The 19,392-nt window shown below is 44.3% G+C and overlaps 1 long non-coding RNA gene across 3 annotated transcripts in view; it reads right to left on the bottom strand.

Moving 5' to 3' along the window:
• Window positions 1-17,150, bottom strand: part of LOC135229721 (uncharacterized) — a 59,116-nt gene extending 41,966 nt beyond the window's left edge. For 2 of the 3 annotated variants that reach the window (XR_010320395.1, XR_010320394.1), the window contains exon 1: window positions 1,332-15,360. This is a non-coding gene — a long non-coding RNA (uncharacterized LOC135229721). Of the gene's footprint in view, window positions 1-1,331; window positions 15,361-15,637; window positions 15,837-16,989 lie in introns of those variants that run through there. The other variant, XR_010320396.1, reaches the window with a different exon arrangement.
• Window positions 17,151-19,392: the final 2,242 nt, after the last annotated feature.

Genomic DNA, 19,392 nt, shown 5'->3' on the forward strand with positions numbered 1-19,392 from the left:
GCCAGCTTACCTGCCGATCTTGAGATCTGTCAGCCTTTGCAGCCTGTGAGCCACAGACCTGTTGTATGACCTGCAGATCTTGAGTTCTGCAGTCCCTGCATCTATGTGAGTCAGGAGAAGCCACAAGCCTGACCCATGGACTTGAGACTTACCAGCCTCTACAGCCTCGTGAGCCATTTTCTTGATATAAAGCTATTTATATATAAATATATATATATACACCTCACTGGTTTTGTTTCTCTAGAGAACCCAGCCTAAGATACCAATTAAAAGACAAACATTGGCAGAATGCATAAAAAAATCATTCGATTGCTATCAAGCTGATCTGACTCATGGTGACCCCTCCCCTCATGTGTGTCAGAGTAGTACTGACACACAAGTGTGTCAGTTCAATGGCTAATTTTTCAAAAGTAGATCACCAAGCCTTTCTTCCAAAGTGCCTCTGGGTGGACTCAAACCTCCAACATTTTGGTTAGCAGCTGAATGCATTAACCGTTTGTACCTCCCAAGGACTACAACATGTATCTATGTTTATTTCTGTATTACTTCTCTTTATACTATATACATACATACACACATACACACACATAGACATCCATGAGTGGTTCATACAGATGCTTTGGACTTCAGCTAGCAGGGCTCTATTAATTATTGATAGAAAAGTACTGATACCAGTTATAAATGCGTATTTGTCCATTTCCCCTTTCAGATTTATTAGTTTTTGTATTTTGGAGCCCTGTTGTTAGACACATACACATTTAGGAGTGTTGTATCTTTTTGGAGAATTGAACCTTTATTATGTTATGTCCCTACTTATTCCCAATAATACTCCTTTTTCTGAAGTATAATTTGTCTGATATTAATACAGCCACTGCAGTAGAACTGGATAATTTTCAACCATTTCAATAGGTAGCATAAGATCAAGAACTGATGGTATAAAAGGAAGAAATCGAAGCTGCATTGAAGGCATTGGTGAAAAACTATCCTCTCTCCACCATCTTCACTAACCCTGACACCAACTGTCCCTCACACAGCACTCCCTACTTCTCTGCTGGGTTCAATAACTCATTGCAATGGCCACACAGAACTCATAGTCCATATTCACGATTATGGGGTTTATTAGGGAAGTAACAGTTATAGCTCAGGCTCAAAGACACTCAGAATACAGTTCTTCTATCAGGACAGCCTCTTCCCTCCTGTGCTGATAGGCGTGCCTCTGCCTGGCCTTGGGCCGGCCTCTCTCCAAAGGCACTCAGCTTTCCTTCTCCATGGGCCATCATCTCCTATAGCCAGGTCCCTGTTGCTCGGTCTCTCCTGCCATGGCATCTTACCATCTTCAGGGTTACAGCTTCCTCTCTCTATCTCAGTCTCTTGCTTCTAGGAGCTTCTCAGTGCAGGGATCTCAGGTCCATAATATACGCTCGGCTCTTGGCTGTTCTTCCTTGATGGGAGTTGAATCCTCCTCTTTGCTCTGGAACTGGTTCTCTTTGAAGGGAAAATAAACAATCCCCTTGGTGAGCCACAATTACCCTATCACACAGTCCTGCCCAAGCACCAGGGTGGATGTTATAAGACCATGGCTAGAAAGGCCACACAAAGTAAACAATCACATCACAGTACCTTGGACTCATTTTTCAAGTGAAGTACCAAAAATCCCACACAAACAGATTGGTAAAGAATATAATCAACAGCAAGAACATTTTCATACTTATGTTTTCTGTATTTGGAAGAAATCTATAGCACTATTCTTATTTTGCCAATTCACAGGGATCACAGACATTAGTGGTAGATGTTGCAGTACCAGAAAACTCTCTGGTGAAACAGTCTGTGAGCAGTCTTACAAACATGGATATTCCACTAGAGTCAAAAGAATGACGTTACATATCATCAAAGAGAACATTTCAAGATCTAGCCTGAAGTACAATGTTGTCACTAATAGGCTAAAATCCATACACTTACAAGGAAGACTAGTTTATACGACTATTCAAATTTATGCACCAACCACTAATGCCAAAGATAAAGAAATTGAAGATTTTAAACAACTTCTGCAGCCTGAAATTGATCAAACATGCAATCAAGATGCATTGATAATTACTGGTCATTAGAATGTTAAAGTTGGAAACAAAGAAGGAAAAGTAGTTGGAAAATACAGCATCGATGAAATAAATGACACCAGAAATCTCATGAAAGAATTCTGCAAGACCAGTGACTCATCCACTGCAAATATTTTTTTTCACCAACATAAACGGCAGCTATACACGTGGACTTTACCAGATGGAATACACAGGAATCAAACTGACTACATCTGTGGAAAGAGAAGATGGGAAAACTCATATCATCAGTCAGAACAAGGCCAGGGATCAATTGTGAAACAGACTGTCAATTGCTCATATGGGAGTTCAAGTTGAAACTGAAGAAAATTAGAATAAGTCAAAAGGGGCCAAAATATGACCTTGAGTATATCTCACCTGTATTTAGAGACCACCTCAAGAACACATTTTACGTGTTGAACACTAACGACTGAAGACCAGACGAGTTGTGGAATGACATCAAGGACATCACACATGAAGAAAGCAAGAGATCCTTTAAAAGACAGGAAAGAAAGAAAAGACCAAAACGGATGTCGGAAGAGACTCTGAACGTTGCTCTTGAATGTCGAGTAGCTAAAGTGAAAGGAAGAAATGATGAAGTTTTGAGTATTGAGACGCCACCAGTGATCCCTCTTACAAAAAAGACCAGAAAAAACAAGTGAAGCGATTATATTTATGAGAAGCTAGGAGCCCTGAACATCAAAGGTAAAGTTAGAAAATGGACTCAGCGGCAGGGGGAGGGAGAGACTATTCAGAAGTGGAGAGGAGTTACTGGACCTGAATAGCCAGGAACCCTCAGGCACCGTTCCCTGGAGCGACTGCAGTGGGGCTGGCAGTGGCGTTCCACAGGCGTTTAGCTCAGGGAAGGACAGCAAGTTGCACAGACTACTCACACCTCCAGAACAAGAGAAGAACGGCACTCTCAGCAAAAGCTAATTACTTGTGTTTATTTTACCACGCCCCCAGCCCCCAAGCCGGCTTCAGTGGCTGTCAACTTCCCTGGGCCTGAGATAGGCCCTGGTACCACTCTGAGCCATTTTTCCATCCTTGAAGAAGGTATAAGTTCACAACTGGGGGAAAGATAATCTGCCAGCTCAATTAAGCTGGGGAGCTCAGGACAGAAGCAGCTCTTGTTCAGGCACAAACAGTCCATGGGCTTTGAATACCTTTCACCCCAGCATGGACCTGTGTGGGCCCATTTCAGGAGAATAGGCCCTTGTTGCCAGACTGCAACTGTTTCACCTGAACGGTGGAAAGATGGGTATTTGATGTTTGACACTGCTTTGCCTATTAAACAGGGTCTTCACCTACCCACATCAGGGGCATAAGGACTGCTGGCTCCACCCACAATACCTAGCCACCTGTGATAGGGCTCCAAGGATAAGTAGTACCGCCCAGAACTTACAACCAAAAGCATTGGGTACCCACTGCCCTTCTGCAGAACCCACCCATGTGCTCTACAGAACAGGGATGCACTTTCCTCACAGACACTCAGAGCACAGCTGTCAGACCCCTGCCTTGATCAGAGCCTGACCCCCTACTGCAGCCAGATACTTCTGCCTACACCAATGACCCCTGCCCCTTTAAGACTGTAGGACAGAGCCCGTACCACACACTTTATGACCAACTACCTGGGCACCTGAGTTGAATCCATACAAGAAAAATAAATGAACTCCTAGGCTCATATGCCTGGTAACAGTGCTAGCCATCTGGTGATAGTACATTAGAGCTTCAAAGGTGAAAATAATCAACCTAGTGCACTCAAGCAGCTTATTTGGGTATACCAAAACTAAACAAAGCAAGAAGCTAGGATACAAAAAGCAAGCATAAAATAAACTAATACAATAACTTATAGATGGCTCAGAGACAACAGTCAATATCAAATCACATAAAGAGGCAGACATGGGGGCAGGACCAAGATGGCTCACTAGGTAGAAGATTCCGCTTATCCCTCTTGAAACAAAGACTCGAAAAAACAAGTGAACTGATTACATAAAGGACAATCTACAAACCCTGACCATCAAACACAGAACTAAGGAGTTGACCTGAGTGACGGGGGAGCGAAAAGCCACGCTGCAGCAGGGACCACTTCCAGAGCCAGTGTCCCACGCCACAGCCTTGAGCCCTCGTGGTTTCCTGGTGTCAGAGTGGTGGGGCTGATTGTGGCTTACTGAGACACGGAAGAACAGATATAGGCCCAACCCTCAGGACCAACCTCAGAGGGGACCCAGGCAGCACACACAGGCTCCACACAGACGTGGCTGACAGGGAAACGAAAAACTATAGGGAAGCAGCGACTGGTTCTGGAGCCTGGAGTGCAGCGTCCCAGAAAGGAAACCCTGGTGCTGGGCTTTGGACTAAGTGTGGGGGAGCCGATTGTGGCTTCCTGAGACGGTGTGAGCATGGACGCAGCCCTAACCCTCTGGGACAGTCTCAGCAGGGATCCAGCCACCACACACGAGCGACACAATGCTCTGGAATCTCAGAAAAAACAGTCCTCACCAAACAACATAAGTAACTTTGTATATTTTGCCAGGCTACTCTCTTCTATATATCTGATTCCACCCCTCATTGCCCCAGCCAGCTTCATTAACATTGGAATTCTCTGTGCCAGAGAGTGAAGTGCACTGCTGGATTTTTTTTCTTCTTTCTTTTCTAACCCATTCTCCTGGCCTGAGAAAAGCAGCATTTAACAATCAAAGAAAAAATCCTTCCCTGACTTCCCTAAACTGAAATAACAGTACAGAATCAGCTCCATCCAGGCATTAACAGACCCATAGTCTTTGGCTTTCACCCTACAGGTAACTAGGTGGCTATTACAATGTAAAGGCAATTCTGATAGAGATCTGACCATAATTGTTTTAGCTCAGCAGTGGAAAGGCAAGTTTTGGAGGTCAGATACCTCTCTACCTATTAAACAGAGCCCTCGCTGATCCACACCAGTGAACTGAGGGCTGAGACTCCACCCACATCACCTAGCCACCTGCTAGAGGGGTCTGAGAATAGTGACGCCTACCCAAGCATTGGGTGCCTAAGATACAGCTGCAAAGCCCACCCACCAGAGTGCTCTAGAGAATAGAGCCACACCTACCTCACTGTCACTTGAAGGAAGGCTGTCAGCATCCTGCCCTCCTCGAAATGTGACCCCATGCCACTAATAGAAACTGGTGCATACAACCATCACCACTACTCCTCTAAGATAATAGGTGAGAGCCTACACCACACACTAGGTGACCAGCTATCAGGACACCTGAGCTGATTCTATTCAAGAATAGTGAATGGACTCATACACTTATATACCTGGTAACAGCTCAGGCAAGCTGGTAATAGGACGTAAGTGATTCAAAAGCTAAATCAATCACGATACCACAATCTAGTAGCCCATCTGGGTGTCTTGTAACAAAACAAAATAAGAAGATAAGACTCAGTGAGCAAATATAAAAGAAAATATTACAATATCTTATAGATGGCTCAGAGACAGCAGTCGACATCAAATCACATGAAGAAGCAGACCATGATTGCTTCTACAAACCCCCAAATCAAAGAATCAAAATCATTCCCAGATGTAGATACATTCCTAGAATTGCCAAATGTAGAATATAAAAAAATTATATACAGAATTCTTCAAGACATCAGGAATGACCTCACAAATGAAATAAGGCAATCTACAGAAAACACCAAGGAATACACGGATAAAGCAGTTAAAGATATCCAAAAGATTATTCAAGAACATAGTGAAAAAATTAATAAGCTGTAAGAATCCATAGAGAGACAGCATTCAGAAATCCAAAAGATTAACAATAAAGTCACAGAATCAGACAACTCAATAGGAAGTCACAGGAGCAGAATCGAGGAACTGGAATGCAGAGTGGGGGAGCTGGAGGATAAGACAATTGACACAAATATAGTTGAAGAAAAATCAAATAGAATTTAAAACTATGAAGAAACCCTAAGAATCATGGGGGACTCTATGAAGAGTAATTTGCGTGTGATTGGAGTTCCAGAACAGGGAGGGATAACAGAAAATACAGAGAGAACAGTGGAAGATCTGATGGCAGAAAAATTCCCTGGCATTGTGAAAGATGAAAAGATATCTACCCAAGATGCTCATCGAACCTCATACAAGATAGATCCCAAAAGAAAATCACCAAGACATATCATCAAACCTGCCAAAACCAAAGATAAAGAGAAATTTCAAAAGCACCCAAGGATAAACGAAAAGTTACCTACAAAGGAGAATCAATAAGTTTGCACTACTCGGCAGAAACCATGCAGGCAAGAAGACAATGGGATAACATATATAGAGCACTGAAAGAGGAAAAACTGTCAGCGAACAATCATATATCCAGCAAAATTCTAAAACATGAAGGTGAAATTAAGATATTTACAGATAAACACAAGCTTAGAGAATTTGCAAAAACCAAACCAAAACTGCAAGAATTACTGAAGGAAATTCTTTGGTCAGAAAATCAATAATATCAGATACCAACACAACACAAGGTCACAGAACAAAACATCCTGATATCAACCCAGATACGGAAATCACAAAAACAAAATAAGATTAATTAAAAAAATTACTCAAAACAGGGAATCATTGATGTGATTATGTAAAAGATTACGATAGTGAAAAAAGAGGGACTAAATACAGGAGGCTTAGAAATGACATATGGAGAGGAAACCAAGGTGATACAGGGCGAAACAACTTAGGTTTTTACTTACTCAAACCAGGGTAAATATTAAGGTAACCACAACAAGGTCTAACAATTCCATACTTCAAAATAAAAACCAAGATAAACATAACGACTCACCAAAATAAATTCAACTACTATAAAAAGGAAGAACACACATTCTACAAAGAAAAACTCAGCACAAAAAAGTAAATGGAAAATGAAATTGTCAAAAACAGGCATCAAAATGACAGCACTAAACTCATACTTATCTATAATTACACTTAATGTAAATGGACTAAATTCACCAATAAAGAGACAGAAAGTTGCAGACTGGATAAAAAAACACGATCAGTCTGTATGCTTCCTAAAAGAGACACGCTTTAGAGTTAAGAGACACAAATAAACCAAAACTGAAAGGATGGATAAAAATATATCAAGCAAACAACAATCAAAAAAGAGCAGGAGAGGCAATATTAATTTCCAACAAAATAGACTTTAAAATTAAATCCACCACAAAGGATAAAGAAGGACACTACATAAAGATTAAAGGGACAATTTACCAGGTACATATAACCGTATTAAATATTTATGCACCCAATGATAGGGCCGCAACATTCATAAAACAAATGTTAACAGAATTAAAAAGTGAGATAGACACCTCCACAATTATAGCAGGAGACTTCAACACAACACTCTCGGTGAAGGATAGGAAATGCAGTAAGAAGCTCAATAGAGACACGGAAGATCTAAGTGCTACAATTAAACAACTTCACTTCATAGACTTATACAGAACACTCCACCCAACAGCTGCAAACTATAATTTCTTTTCTAGTGCACATGAAACATTCTCTAGAATAGATCACATATTAGGTCATAAAACAAGCCTTTGCAGAACCCAAAACATTGAAATATTATAAAACATCTTCTCTGAACAAAAGACCATAAAAGCAAAAATCAATAACAGAAAAACCAGGGAAAAGAAATCAAATGCTTGGAAACTGCACAATGCCCTGCTCAAAAAAGACTGGGTTATGGAAGACCTTAAGGAGGGAATAAAGAAATTCACAGAATTCAACAAGACTGAAAACACTTCCTATGAAAACCTTTGGGACATGGTGAAAGCAGTGCTCAGAGGTCAATTTATATCAATAAAGGCACACATATTAAAGAAGAGCCAAAATGAAAGAACTGTCCCTACAACTTGAACAAACAGAAAGAGAGCAACAAAAGGAACTGTCAGGCACCAAAAGAAAGCAAAAAATAAAAACTACAGCAAAATTAAATGAATTAGAGAATAGAAAAACAATTGAAAGAGTTAACAAGGCCAAAAACTGCTTCTTTGAAAAAATGAACAAAATTGATAAACCATTAGCCAGACTGACTAAAGAAATACAGGAAAACAAACCAATAATCCAAATAAGAAATGGGATGGGCCATATCACAACAGATCCAACTGAAATTAAAACAATCATATCAGATTACTACAAAAAATTGTATTCCAACAAATTTGAAAACCTAGAAAAAATGGATGAATTCCTAGAAACACACTACCTACCTAAACTAACACAAACTGAAGTAGAACAACTAAATACACCCATAACAATAAAAGAGATTGAAAAGGTAATCAAAACACTCCCAACAAAAAAAAGCCCTGGCCCTGATGGCTTCACTGCAAAGTTCTACCAAACTTTCAGGGAAGACTTACCACTACTACTGAAGGTATTTCAAAGCATAGAAAAGGACGGAATACTACCTAACTCCTTCTATGAAGCCAGAATAACCCTGATACCAAAACCAGCTAAAGACAACACAAAAAAAGAAAATTACAGACCTATATCCCTCATGAACATAGATGCAAAAATCCTCAACAAAATTCGAGCCAGTAGAATTCAACAACATATCAAAAAAATAATCCACCATAACCAAGTAGGATTTATACCAGGTATGCAAGGTTGGTTCAATATTAGAAAAACAATTAACGTAATCCACCACATAAAAAAAGGACAAGAACCACATAATTTTATCAATTGATACAGAAAAGGCATTTGACAAAGTCCAACACCCACTCATGATAAAAACTCTCAGCAAAATAGGAATAGAAGGAAAATTCCTCAACATAATAAAGGGTATTGATACAAAGCCAATACCCAGCATCATCCTAAATGGAGAGAGCCTGAAAGCATTTCCCTTGAGAACGGGAAACAGACAAAGATCCCCTTTATCACTGCTCTTACTCAGCATTGTGCTAGAGGTCCTAGCCAGAGCAACTGGGCTAGACAAAGAAATAAAGGGCATCCAGATTGGTAAGGAAGAAATAAAATTATCTCTATTTCCAAAGACATTATCTTATACACAGAAAACCCTGAGGAATCCTCAAGAAAACTAATAGAAGGGTTCAGCAAAGTTTCAGATTACAATACAAACACACAAAATCAGTTGGATTCCTCTATATCAACAAAAAGAACATTGAAGAGGAAATCATCAAATGAATACCATTCACAGCAGCCCCCAAGAAGATAAAATACTTAGGAATAAACCTTACCAAAAATGTAAAAGAGCTATACCAAGAAAACTACAAGGTACTACTGCAAAAAAAACAAAAGGGACCTACGTAATTGGAAAAACATATCTTGCTCGTGGATAGGAAGACAACATTGTAAAATTGTCCATTCTATCAAAAGCCATCTATAGATACAATGCACTTCCGATCCAAATTCCAATGACATTTTTTAAACAGATGGAGAAACAAATCACCAACTTCATATGGAAGGGAAAGAAGCCGCGGAAAAGTAAAGCATTACTAAAAAAGAACAAAGTGGGAGGACTCACTCTGCCTGATATTAGAACAAATTATACTGTCACAGTACTCAAAACAGCCTGGTACTGGTACAGCAACAGACACATAGACCGATGGAACAATATTGAGAATCCAGATATAAATCCATCCACATATGAGCAGCTGATATTTGCCAAAGGCCCAGTGTCAGTTAATTGGGGAGAAGATAGTCTTTTTAACAAAAGGTGCTGGCGTAACTGTATAGCCACCTCCAAAAAATGAAACAGGACCCCTACCACACACCATGCAAAAAACTAACTCCAAATGGATCAAAGACCTAAACATAAAATCTAAAACGATAAAGATCATGGAAGAAAAAATAGGGACAACATTAGGAGACCTAATACATGGCATAAACAGAATACAAAACATTACTAAAAATGACGAAGAGAAACCAGATAACTGGGAGCTCCTAAAAATCAAACACCTATGCTCATCTAAAGACTTCACCAAAAGAGTAAAAAGACCACCCACAGACTGGGAAAAAGTTTTCAGCTAAGACATCTCTGCCCGGTGCCTGATCTCTAAAACCTACATGACTCTGCTAAAACTCAACCACAAAAAGACAAACACCCCAATTAAAAAATGGGCAAAGGATATGAACAGACACTTCACTAAAGAAGACATTCAGGCAGCTAACAGATACATAAGGAAATGCTCTCGATCATTAGCCATTAGAGAAATGCAAATCAAAACTACAATGAGATTCCATCTCACTCCAACAAGGCTGGCATTAATCCAAAACACACAAAAAAATAAATGTTGGAGAGGCTGTGGAGAGACCGGAACACTTATATTCTGCTGGTGGGAATGTAAAATGGTATACAACCACTTTGGAAATCAATTTGGTGCTTCCTTAAAAAGCTAGAAATAGAACTACCATACAACCCAGCAATCCCACTCCTCGGAATATATCCTACAGAAATAAGAGCTTTTACACAAATAGATACATGCACTTCCACGTTTATTGCAGCACTGTTTACAATAGCAAAAAGATGGAACCAACCAAGGTGCCCATCAATGGATGAATGGATAAATAAATTATGCTATATTCACACAATGGAATACTGCACATCAACAAAGAACAGTGACGAATCTGTGAAACACTTCATAACATGGAGAAACCTGGAAGGCATTATGCTGAGTGAAATTAGTAGCAAAAGGTCAAATATTGTATAAGACCACTATTATAAGATCTTGAGAAATAGTTTAAACTGAGAAGAACATATTCCTTTGTTGTTATGAGGGGGGGAGGCAGGGAGGGTAGGAGAGGGGTATTTACTAAAGAGATAGACAAGAACTACTTTCGGTGAATGGAAGAACAACACTCAACACAGTGGAGGTCAGCACAACTGGACTAAACCAAAGCAAAGAAGTTTCCTGAATAAACTGAATGCTTCGAAGGTCAGCAAAGCAGGGGCAGAGGTTTGGGGACCATGGTTTTAGGGGACATCTAAGTCAACTGGCATAATAAAATCTATTAAGAAAACATTCTGCATCCCACTTTGAAGAGTGGCATCTGGAATCTTAAATGCTAGCAAGCAGCCATCTCAGATGCATCAATGATTCTCAGCCCACCTGGATCAAGGGAGAATGGAGAACACCAAGAACATAAGATAATAACGAGCCCAAGAGACAGAAAGGACTACATGAACTAGAGACTACATCATCCTGAGATCAGAAGAACTAGACAGTGCCGGGCCACAACCAATGACTGCCCTGACGGGGAACATAACAGAGATCCCTTGAGGGAGCAGAACAGTGGGATGCAGACCCCAAATTCTCATAAAAAGACCAGACTTAATGGTCTGACTGAAACTGGAAGGACCCCAGTGATCATGGCCCCCACACCTTCCGTTTACCCACTACGGGAACCATCCCCAAAGCCAGTTCATCAGACATGGGTTGGACTAGACAACGGGTTGGAGAGGGATGCTGGTGAGGCGTGAGCTACTTGGTTTGGGTGGACACTTGAGACTATGTTGGCATCTCCTGCCTGGAAGGGAGATGGGTGGGTAGAGGGGCTTAGAAACTGGCAAAATGGTCACGGAAAGAAAGAGTGGAAGGAGGGAGTGGGCTGTCCCATTGGGGGGAAAGTAATTGGGAATATGTAACAAGTTGTGTATAAGTTTTTATGTGAGAGACTGCCTTGATTTGTAAACTTTCACTTAAAACACAATAAAAATTATTAAAATAAAAAAAAAAGAAGCTGACCCATGATTGCTTCAACAAGCTCTCAGAACTAAGACTCAAGGAATCTTCTCGATGAAGGTGCAATCCTGGAATTACCGGATACAGAATACAAAAGATTAATATACAGAACTCTCAAAGATATCAGGAAGGAAATGAGGCAAAATACAGAACAAGCCAAGGAACACAAAGATAAAGCAGCTGAAGAAATTAAAAAGGTTACTCAAGCACATAATTAAAAATTTAATAAGCTGCAAGAAACCATAGAGAGACTGCAATCAGAAATTCAGAAGATTAACAATAAAATTACAGAGTTAGAAAACTCGATAGAAAGTAAGAAGAGCACAACTGAAGAACTGGAAGGCAGAATTACTGAGATAGAAGATAAAACTCTTGGGACCAATATATTTGAAAAGAAACCAGATAAAAGAATTTTAAATGAAGAAATCCAAAGAATCATGTGGGACTTTATCAAGAGAAATAACTATGAGTGATTGCAGTACCAGAACAGGGAGGGCTAACAGAAAATACACAGGGAACTGTTGAAGATTTGTTGGCAGAAAACTTCCCTGATATCATGAAAGATGCTCATCAAATTCCACATAAGGTGATCTCAAAAGAAAGTGACCGAGACATATAATAATCAAACTTGCCAAAATCAAACATAAAGAGAATTTTAAGAGAGGCTAGGGATAAAGGAAGTCACCAAAAAAGGAGAGTAAATAATGATAAACTTGGACTACTCAGCAGAAATCATGGAGGCAAGAAGGCAATGGGATGACTTATACAAAATATTGAAGGAAAAAAATTGCCAACCAGGAATCAAACCATAACCCTGGCCCTCTGGCCTTAGCCCTCTAACTCTAGCCCCTAAGCCCTAAGTCCCAAAGCCCCTAAGGCCCTAAGCCCTTAGGTCCTAACCCCCAAGGCCCTAAACTCTAACCCTAACCCAAACTCTAACCCCTATACCCTAAACCCTAAACCCTAACACCTAACCCCTAACCACCCTAACCTTAACGACCCTAACCCTAACCCTAACACTCGAACCCTAACCCTCTAACGCTAACCTGAAACCCTAACCCTCTAACTCTAACCCTCTAACCCTAGCCCTCTAATCCTAGCCCTAAACCTAACCCCAACCCCCAAACCCAACGCCAAACCCTAAACCTCAAATCCCTAGCCCTAAACCTAAGAATGAGTCTAAGCCTAACCCTATCACTTAACCCTAAACTGTAAACCCTAACACTTAAAACCCTAACACCCTTACCCCTAACACATTCAACCCTAACACCCTAAATGCCAAAACCCTAAACACTAACACCCTTAACCCTAACCCCTAAACCCTAAACTTAAACGCTAAACCATCTAACCCTCTAACCCTAATACCCTAACACTAAACCCTAAACCCTAACCCCAGCCCCCAGCCCTAACCCTCACTCTAAGCCTTAAACCCTAAACCTTAAGTCCTAAACCCTAGGCTCTAAGCCCTAAGCCCTAAACCCTAAGTCCTGAAACCCTAAACTCTAAGCCTTAAGCCCTAAACATAACCCTCTAACCCTAAACCCTAAAACCTTACCCCAGACCCATCCCACACCCCTAAACCTGAACCCCTAAACCCTAGCCCTAACCCCTAACCCTAAACCTCTAAACCATACCCCTAATCTTCTAACCCTAAACCTCCAACCCTAACCCTCTAACCCTAACTCTCTAACCCTAACCACAACACCAACCCCAACCTCTGAACCCTGAAACCCTAACCCCCTAACCCTAAGCCTCTGAACCCTAAGCCTAAACCCTCTAACCCTAAACCCTAACCTTTACCCCCTCACACCCTCACCTTCTCACTCCCTCACTCTATAATCTTCTCAACCTCTAACCCCCTCACCCTCTAACCCCTCACCCTCTAACTCCCTCAATCTCTAACCCCCAAACCTCTAACACCCACTCTCTTACCCCAAACCACATATCCCAAACAAACCCAACACCAACCCCAACCCTAAACCTAAATCCTGACCCCTAAAACCTAACCCAAACCCTACCGACTAAACCCCAAAACCCTAAACCCCCAAAACTGTAAACCCCAAACTGCAACCCCTAACACCTAACCTGTAAATCCAAACTCTAACCTCAAACCCTAAACCTAACCCTAACACCTAACCCCAACCGAAAAACCCTAACCCAAACCCTAACAACCCTAACCCTAACATCCCTAACCCCAAAACCCTAACCCCAACCCCTAACCCCAAACCCTAACAACCAGAACTCTAACAACCCTAACCCTAACATCCCGAACCTCAAACCCTAACCCTTTTTGTTAGCAGCCGTAGCACTTAACCACTAGCCACCAGGGTTTCCATGAGCAGTCACAGGAATAGACATATGCACACCCGTGTTCACTGCGACATTATTCACAGTAGCAAAAAGATGGAAACAACCTAAGTGCTCATCCACGGAGGAATGGATAAACAAACTACGGTACATACACACAGTGGAACACTACACGACAACGAAGACCAATGATGAATCTCTGAAACATCTCACACCATGGATGAATCTGGAGCGCATCATGCTGACTAAGTCAATCACAAAACGACATATACACTAAGAGACCACTATCATAAAAACTCATGAAAACATTTACACACAGAAACAATCCTTGATGTTCACCAGGCAGACGGAGAGTGGGTAGAGAAAAGCTAACTAAATAATAACCAAAAAAAAACAAACCACCGCCGTCGAGTCGATTCCAGCTCATAGAGACCCTATAGGACAGATTAGAACTGCCCCATAGAGTTTCCAAGGAGCGCCTGGTGGATTCGAACTGCAGACCTTTGGTTAGCACTGGTGGGTCTTAACCACTATGCCATCAGGGTTTCCAACCAAACGACAGATATGTGGTAACTCTGGTGAAGGAAGAGACGGTACACAAGACTGGGAATCAACCTCAGCCTCACTCTAACCCTAACCATAACCCTAAACCACTTGTGCCCTAGCCTAGTAACCCCAGCCCTAACCCCGACCCCAGCCACCTAAAACCTATACCCCTAAACCTAACTCCCAAACCTCTAACCCCCCAACCTGAACCCCTAACACCAAACCCTAACCCCTAACCCTAATCCTCTAACCCTTCTGCATCTCTGGGCCTCTCGACTCTCCGTCTATTTTCTCCCTCCAAATCCTACTAACACTCAGTGGAATTTTGAAGTTTCAGCTGTGCTTTGCTTCTTGTTGTCTCCACCGGTCCCATCAAGGCACTGCATCATTTATTTGCTCTGCTTCACTATTGAGTTCCAAAACCATGGCTTAGAATCACCTGACACTGAACCTCAGCGATTGGGCGCAAGGCCGCGAGAGGGCGTGCGCACCGCCGGTTCTGTTCTGCCCACCAGACCCTCCGAGCATGGGAACCTCCTGGACCTAAGACGGGACGAACTGGGTACCGCTCCAGTGGCGACAGCAGAAGCTTTTCTTCCCGAGGGACCCAACGCCCCAGGGCGCTCTCTCAATACTCCCATTAATGCTATGATTATCCTAACCCACTCCGTCTGTGAGACCTAGTGGGTCCTCGACCAGGCCCAGCCTTCACGACCCGCACCCCCCTGCCGTGGTCATGTACAGGAACCTGCAGGGCCGCGCCCTCCCCGCCCAAGCTCTGCCCCTCCACACCCTGATGCCCTGCAGGCCTCTACTAGGTCCCCGCCCAGGGGAGAGCTGTCGCCCCGCACGGGGGGGGTGGGCCACGAGGAAACATTCGGAAACCACCCCCCAGGCACGAAGCCGACTGCCCCTATTGAGACCGTGTGAGCAGGGCTGCCCCGCCGACTGGAGCCTGCAGGGAGGGCATCACTCACGTTTGTCAGCTTCTCATCGCCCTCTGGGCTCAGGGTCCCAGAGCAGCCAACCCCCCCCGGGGGGGGGGGCGGTCAGTCCGCAGGGGCTGGAAGATCGGGTTGGTGCCCATGGCTGGAGCGCTTAAAACCCTTACAAGCCCTCATAAACCGTCAGCTCCAGACCTTCAAGTGTCAGCCCGAGAGACACCTAATCTCCAACCTAAAAAAAAAAAACCACACCTGTTGCCATCGAGTCAATTCTGACTCATAGCGACCCTATAGGACAGAGTAGAACTGCCCCACAGAGCTTCCAAGGAGCGCCTGGTGGATTCAAACTGCCAACCTTTTGGCTAGCAGCCTTAGCACTTAACCACTACGCCACCAGGGTAACCCACTGAACCCACTGCCACCAGGGTAGAGGCTCCAAATCCCACCAGTTTGAGGAACCCTCAAATCCCCTCAGCACCAGAGACCGCGTCCACAGCTACCGCTACACAGCGCCGCACAAACGTTTAAGTTAACAAACAACATGGGCGCTCAGGACCCCTTCCTGCTACCCCCACCCCCGCCACCCAGACGGGGAGCGGGACCCGGCACCCACACTGTTAACACACACTGAATCGCTGCTGCTTCCACAAGGAGTAGGATCCCCGCGCTGCTCCACAGATTCCCAGGACCCCTTCCTTTCCAGGTGGGGCTGGGGCCGCGCCGACGCCCCAGCCCCGAGAGTAGACCAGCCGGGCGCGGGCGCGGGCACGGGGTGCCTCAGCCTCCCAGGCACAGCGCCCAAAACAGTAAGGGGCAGCGGGGCCTTGGGCGGGGGATCGCTCTCTCCCCGCCCCTGGCACCCTACGGAGTCTGGTGGGGGTGGGACGACGAACGGGGGCGAGTGCCCCGTCCTCAGTCTGGAGTCTCACCCCCCCAGGCAAACTCTGGGCCTTCGTTTCCCCCCCTGGCAGAGGGAGCAGGTGGGGGCGGGGGGGGGCAAGAGCCCATCCCCCAGCTTGGCCCGCAAACCCGCCCAGGCAGAGTAGGGACCTTGGCGCAGCCCTGGACACGGCCTTTCTCCCCAAGCCCTTCAAGCCCCCAGGCCCGAGGGCACTCCGCAGCTGGATCCCCCCCCCCCCGCAAATCCATGGGGATGAAATTTTGCAGACCAGCTGCGTCTCCCGGGCCAGAGGCTCCCTCTCGCAGCCCCTAGAGTGGCTGCGTCCGCCCGGCCCCGCACCGCGTCCGCCCCTGGGGATCACTCGGGACGGGGTACGCCGGAGGGGGCGATGCCAGCTGCTAACCCAACGTCCGGACTCCCCAACCTCTGGAGCCCACAGACTGCTGGGACTGGGAACCGCCCTCCTGGCGCCTTCCCTCCAGACCTTCGAGGGGCCGGGCTTGTTCAGTCTGGGAGCGGGTCCCTCCACCCAGCTGCCGGAGTTTCCTATCTTTCAGAAACCACGGCACAGAAAGCAGCACAAACACCATCCTCTCTAAGGCGCGCCATCCGGCCCGGACCCCTCACCGCCCGTCCCAGCACTTCCGGGAGTAACTGGCTGGACGGCGAGGAACATGGCTGCCGGCCCCGCCCAGCGGCCCGGGTGTGGGGCGGGCGTGGGGGGGTTGGGCCTCCAGAGGGGAGGGTGGGGTCTAGAAGCAAGGAGTACGCCAAAGTGTGCGGGGTGAGGAGACGGGAGACGTCAGGAGAGGGCCCTCTCGCGTGCAGAGTTAAGTATTGGAGGTGCAACGGTTAAGTGCTTGGCTAACTGAAAGGTGGGCCGTTGGAACCCACCAGCTCAGGGGTTGAAAAGATCTGGAGATGGGCTCCCATAAAGATTCTAACCAAACAAAATCCGAACCAGTTGCTATTGAATCAATTTCGACTCATAGTGACCCTATAGGGCAGAGTAGAACTGCCCCATAGGGTTTCTAAGACTATAAGTCTTTACAGAAGCAGACTGCCATGTCTTTCTGCAAAGAACCAACTGGCGGATTCGAACTGTCCACCCTTTGGTTAGCAGCCGAGCTCTTAACCACAGGGCCACCAGGGCTGCACCATAAAGACTGCAACCTAGGAAACCTTGTGAGGCAGTTCTAAGTTGTCATACAGGGTTGATATGAGTCAGAATCTCTTGATGGCACACAACCATGATTGTACTAAGAAAAATTCCTCCAAGCATCTGCCTACATGACCCCTGAAGCACACATGCATGCACGCTATCAAAGCAGTGCAGCCAAAGACAGGAAATTGGGATAGAGACATTATAGACTGCACACTGAAAAGTGATTTCTGAGGGGCATGCAGCTCAAGCGGAGGAGGTAGCATACAACTAAATGCCCTTCTCCTTCTATTGTTCAATGGTCTTGAGAAAGAATGTGTCCCAGGAATTAACTGTAGCCCAGGAGAACTTGAAGACAGCAAATACAGAGGACCGGTCAGGATGCTTCTGCAGTGGTCAGGGTGAGGAGTGATGGTGGAAGTGCAGATGGGAACAGTGGGCAGGCTTGAGGTGTACTTTGGAGCTTGAGCTGCCAAGAATTGGTGGTCGATCAGACGTATGGGATGAGGGGAATGGAGAATCAAAGGTGACTTCTAGAATTCAGGCTACCATGAGCGCATGGTCACCAGAGCCATTCTCTACCATGTGGAAAACCATGGAGGAACAAGCTTGAGAAAATGACCAAAAGATTTTTTTCTGTACATGTTAGATTTGGATGTCTGAGGTCATCCAAGTGTGGAGAACAGTTCCCAGCTGTGGATACCACTCTGAGGTAGAGTAGTTTTCTGGGTTCTAAGAATTTGAAGATCATCAGCCTATAGCTGATTTGAAAGCCACTGGTGGTGCAGTGGTTATGCATTTGGCTGCTACCAAAAGGTCTGCAGTTTGAATCTACCAGTCGCTCCTTGGAAATCCTGTGGGGAAGCTCTACTCTGTCCTATAGGGTCCCTATGAGTGAGAATCCACTCAATAGCGACTTTTTTTTTGTTTTGTTTTAATACTAAGCTCAGAAAAGTTGTGTGTCAGGGTTGTATTTTTTCACAATACTTATTCAAGCAGTTCGAATCTACCAGCCACTCCTTGGAAATCCTATGGGTCAATTCTACTCTGTCGTTTAGGGTCGCTATGAGATAGAATTGACCCAACAGCAATGGACTTAGAACTTGGACTTAGAGGAGCCCTTTCTTTGTCAAAGCTGAAAGTTTTACTTCATACTTTTTAAAAACTGCCATGTCTCATGTTACGTGGCTACCCTTACAGGAGCATTTTTGGTGCTAACTTGACTTGTCCTTGGTGAAGGGCTCTGTATTCATTTTCTAGGGCTGCCATAGTAAATTACCAAAAACTCAGTGTCTTTAAAAAAACATGTAATCCATACAGTCCAAGAAGCTGGATCATATGAAGAAGAAGGGGCACGAGGATTGGAAGAAGACTCATTAACAGCCTAGACATGCAGATGACACAACCTTGCTTACTGAAAGTGAAGAGGACTTGAAGCACTTACTGATGAGGATCAAAGACTTCAGCCTTCAGTATGGATTACACTTCAACATAAAGAAAACAAAAATCCTCACAACTGGAACAATAAACAGAGAAAATACTGAAGTCGCCAAGGATTTCATTTTACTTGGATCCACAATCAACACCCATGGAAGCAGACTTCGAGAAATCAAATGACATGTTTTATTGGGCAAATCTGCTACAAAAGACCTCAAAGTGTTAAAAATCGAAGATGTCACTTTGAGGACTAAGGTGTGCCTGAACCAAGCCATGATATTTTCAGTC

The sequence above is a fragment of the Loxodonta africana genome, unplaced genomic scaffold, assembly GCF_030014295.1.
Source record: "Loxodonta africana isolate mLoxAfr1 unplaced genomic scaffold, mLoxAfr1.hap2 scaffold_48, whole genome shotgun sequence".
NCBI classification, from domain to species: Eukaryota; Metazoa; Chordata; class Mammalia; order Proboscidea; family Elephantidae; genus Loxodonta; species Loxodonta africana.